Raw genomic sequence first — 4,862 nt, forward strand, 5'->3', positions numbered from 1 at the left:
ACTTGCTGTCTCTGAACATCAGTTTTTTTTTTCATCTATAAAGTGCAATAACAGCACCTCTGAGAATTATGCAAGGAAAAAGCAAATGAAAGGGCACCCAGAAAGCACTCGGTTTCTTGTAAAATCTAAGGTTATTTGAGAGCTCTTCACAGATGTCATGGAAGATGTGTATTATAAGAAAACTATGCATGGATTTCTGCACCAAAAGAAACTTATCTTTTAGTTCCACAAACTTTGAAAAAATCTTGGATGAAGACTATCCATGGTCTCCAAGCATGGAAAAGTAAAGACAAGGATATTAGCGTTCCCATCAGGGATGTTGATTCCACCTGCCGACTCTGGAGTAATTGGAGTTGCTAACAGCTCAAGCCCCAGCTGCTGCTGGCTGCAGTTCACTCGCAGGGCCCAGCGAAGCTTCTGGAGGAGGCCAGCTGCAGACGGCCACAGTGAGGGGCAGTGGTGACCCACATCTCCCCGCACTCTCCTCCAGGGTCAGAGGCAGCATCCCAGTGCTGTGCGTAGAATTTTCCAGACAGGGTGCCCCACACTCTACCCATTCAGCTTTTGCCCAACCTAACTCTCTGCTGGCAGTGGGGACAGGAGAATTCATCCCGACTGAGCATCTGAAAAGGATCACAGAGAAAGGAAAAGAGAGGAAGGCCTTGGAGCAGGACCCCAGGTATGCAGGCACTGTGGGAGGAAGGAATAAATAAATGGGAGCTCAGTGAAACTTCCATGGCCTGTAATGCAATCCCTTCTGACTGCGGGTGGGACTGGGGCTCCCAACCAGCCGCTCCTGTGTATCACCCCAGAAGCAGGCCAGTGCTGTGTCCACACCCCTGAGCTTGGTGTTCTGCGCTTGGTGTTGTCATTCTCAGCTCTCCAAGCAAAACCCACGTGTCATTTTGAATATTTCCTTTCTTTGTTCTATGTGCAGTGTAACATTGGGAGCCTGATATTAGATAAAATGGCACTATTTTTTACCAGGCAATTAGTAAACGTTATAAATCAGGTTTGTGTGTGTGTGTGTATGCGAGTGTGTCTTGTTCTTGGGGAAGCAGTTGATAACCATTTAGAAGTACACCAGTGCCTTGAATACCTTCCACTCCTTCCTGGTAAAGGAATGCTTGCTTTCTCTCTCCCTCCCTTCCTCACTTCCTTCCTTCCTTCCTCCCTTCCTCCCTCCCTCCCTTCCTTCTCTCTCTCTCTCTCTCTTTCTCCCTGCCTCCGTCACTCATTGGCTCACTCTGTTGTGCTGTTAAAGCTCCTGTTTCACCTCCCAGGTGACTCCCATCATGCTCTGGGCTGACTAATATGCCACACTCTGCTGTGACCTGCACCTACCACATCCACTTTGCCATTGTTTCTCACCGTTGATGTTCTTGAGCCTGCCTTCCACGTGTTATGCAAGCGCTCTTCTCACAGATATTCACCTGCCTCAAGCCTCACTTCCATCAGCCTCTCACGTTCATATCCCATTCCTCAGTGAGGCCCCTTGACTGCTCTCCCTCTCCCAGAGGGAGTGATACCTGCTGGGGGTGGCCGTAGTCTGGTGAACTCCAATGCTGGGACTGTGCACTGCAAACACAGCACTGTCACTCAGGCCGCAAGCAAAGATGCTGTGAAGACAGAAGCAGAACAACTTAGCCGATGACCCCAGGGACCTCCTCTGGGTTGCTTGGTGATGAACCTGGAACTATGGCTGCTTCTCTCCCCGTGGGAGGATCAGCCAATGTCCCCAGGTGCTAGGAGACTGGTTTCCTAGATGATACACAGAAAATGTTTACTCTCCTTATTACAGTCTCTGGGAAAGCAACTGCATAGGGCGTGGGGACCCTGATGGAGCACAGCCCCTCTGAGCATCAAGCTAACCACTAACAGGTGCATAGTTTGCAAGCTACTTGAGAACAAGTATTGTCCATCTCCTGACACTGGCCCAAAAGTTCCAATCGGCACACATGACACTGTGCCTGCTGACATGACAGACAGAAGCCAGGAGAGGAAGACCACATTTGGTTAAGTCAGCAATGAGGTGTAGTCAGGGGGAGAGAGCACACAGCCTTCATGAAGGAGCTGGGATCCCATTTTTTACCACTATCCTGATCCCCTCGTGTCTCATCTTCTCAAATGCTCTGAATGAAAACCACTTTTTTTTAAAAAAAGATTTATTTATTTATTTGAAAGTCAGAGTTATAAAGAGGCAGAGAGAGAAAGAGAGAGAGAATCTTCTATCCTCTAGTTCACTCCCCAAATGGGCCAGTCCAAAGCCAAGAGCCAGGAGCTTCTTCTACCAAACTGGGTCCAAATTGGATCTCAGAAGGCTGCCTCTGAGGTGAAGACAAGGACTTCAGTCATCAAGACTCAACATGAAATCGGTCCTTTCCTAGACCAGTCACATGGCTGTTGGCACAAGTCACTTCTTCCAGGGTTCCTAGTCGGAGGGCCTCAAGTCCTTGGCTGCCTCCTGCTGGGTGAGCCTTTCCATATCATAGCTTCCCAGGAACAGCTGGGGTTCTCCTATAAGAAAGAGCAAGTGAGAGGTCCTAGACAAGTGCCAGCCTGTGTCACCTAATCTCAGAAGTGATAGAAACAAGTCACTAGTGCAGCACACAGCCAGCGAGCAGGGCAGTTGTGTGAACTCCCAGAATGGGTCAGCCATGGTCTCTTTCTCTTTTTTTTATTTTTAAGATTTATTTATTTATTTGGAAGTCAGAGTTACACAGAGAGAGGAGAGAGGAGAGAGAGAGAGAGAGAGAGAGAGAGAGAGAGAGAGAGAGAGAGGTCGTCCATCCGCTGGTTCACTCCCCAGCTGGCCACAACGACCAAAGCTGTGCCAATCTGAAGCCAGGAGCCATGAGCTTCTTCCAGGTCTCCCACGCAGGTGCAGGGGCCCAAGCTCTTGGGCCATCTTCTACTGCTTTCCCAGGCCACAGCAGAGAGATGGATTGGAAATGGAGCAGCCAGGACTCGAACCGGTCTCCATATGGGAAGCTGGCACGGCAGATGGCGGCTTTACCCGCTATACCACAGCGCCAGACCCTTGCCATGCTCTCTTTCAAACAAGGCACCCCAGCTTCTTGACATCTTTAAAGACAGAAGTATATTTCAGTGTTTTCTAGGGTTCCCGGATTACTGCACACACATGGTGATGCACTCATGGGTCTGAAATGGCAGAAACATTTCTATTTGACTTTCTGCCTGTGTGGTTTTTTTAAAACATCTTATTTCTGAATAGTTTTAAATATACAAAACAAAAATTGTGAGGTAGTAATACAGAGGTCCTACATATGGTTTGCTGTATATCACTGAAAACTACATTTCCCAGATTCCCATGCTCTCTGACTTCCAATAGATTTGGCCAATGGGAAGCACTGTTGGAAGATGATGGTGGAACTGGAGTATTTATTTCTTCCTTCTTTGTTTCCTGGATCTTCTCCAGCCCTATTGGTTCCTGTGACTGTCCCACCAGATGACTCTTCTGGTGGTCCCAGCTCCTGCCTGACCAGTTTGTGCTGCTTTGCCTTTCCTGGGAGTTCCAATGCCAACTCCTAAATGCCAGCACAACCTCTTCTTTCTTTTGTTCTTCTAACCAGGAGAAGCAGCCACTTTGTGCTGCAGCTTATCTTTGGGGAGGTCCCACACCATTTTGGGTGTCTCAAATCTTTCATCACCTGTTTATTTCCTAACGAGTTCAATTCATTCTTTATGAAACCTTTAGACATTTTCTCATTATTTAACTGGATTGTACTAGTACACTGACGAACTGACTGAACGTAGCTGATGCACAATACAGAGAGCGGTGTGTGTGGCATTTTCTTCTCTGGCATACCTGCCTTCAACCTCATGCTGCCGGAGCCCAGAGAGTACTCACTGCTCCGGGATTCACCTGCTCCAGCATTCACCTGCTCCAGCTCAAGCTTCCTGTTTTATAATGCTGAAAACTTTGTGTTATCTGTGGTCCCTTAAATCCTTGGATATTGAGGAATTTCTCCCTAAGGACAGTTTGGGCATTGCATTCTCCCATTCAAGTACTAACCAGGATGACCCTGCTTAGCTTCCAAGAGCAGACAAGATCGGGCGCATTCAGGGTGGTATGGCCATAGACTGGGCATTTCATTCTGACTGTGAAGAGAAGGGGACCACTTTATCTGAGATCAAAGTATGTGTGTTTTCAGGGGGAGCCAGGAAGAGGAAGAAAGAAAATGAGAAGAAAGGACAGGGTAAAATAGAAAACCCAAAGGGGAGTGGCACTGGTAGAGACTATGAGGGAAGCTATGTCCCAGCTTCATTAAATAGCACTGTTATCTTACAAATTGTTTCTTGTTTTCCATTTCATGCTCTGCTTCGTACCCTACCACCAAATCAGGGAAGAGTGCTTAGGAATAAAGTTAAAAAACATAAAAAAGAATAGCATTTGTTTCTACTTGGGATACCAATTATTTTCAAAGGAATATAGAATTAGCCACTGGCAAACTCTACCCAGAAGGGTAGACAACAAGGTAAATTCTCTAGCTATAAGACCCTGGGCAAGTTACTTAACATCTTTGGATGCAGTTTTGTCTTCTGGAAAAATGTGACTAATGCCAGCACATAGGGTTATTATGAAAAGATTATTTGCCAAGTGCTTAGACTCATGACCCATAGTGTCTACTCTGTAATAAGCTTCCCTAAATATGGTGCTATCGAATAAGATGCAATTGACTACACGTCCATTGTAATGGGCATATTACACAGAGACAGCTTATCACTGCAGGTCAGAATCTTCCACATAAAAACCACTACAAGAAAAGGAAGATTGGTTATCATCTTTTTTTTTTTTTTCAGGAAGCATTCATAGAGTGGTGGCTTGCTCAATACATATG

At 46.5% G+C, this 4,862-nt stretch overlaps 1 long non-coding RNA gene across 1 annotated transcript in view; it reads right to left on the reverse strand.

Moving 5' to 3' along the window:
- Positions 1–1,441: 1,441 nt before the first annotated feature.
- The window catches only part of LOC127493084 (uncharacterized), a 29,281-nt gene continuing 25,860 nt past the window's right edge, over positions 1,442–4,862 (reverse strand). Inside the window, exon 3 of the long non-coding RNA XR_007923046.2 lies at positions 1,442–1,619. This is a non-coding gene — a long non-coding RNA (uncharacterized lncRNA). The remainder of the gene's footprint in view (positions 1,620–4,862) is intronic.

This window comes from Oryctolagus cuniculus, chromosome 5, assembly GCF_964237555.1.
Source record: "Oryctolagus cuniculus chromosome 5, mOryCun1.1, whole genome shotgun sequence".
Taxonomy (NCBI): Eukaryota; Metazoa; Chordata; class Mammalia; order Lagomorpha; family Leporidae; genus Oryctolagus; species Oryctolagus cuniculus.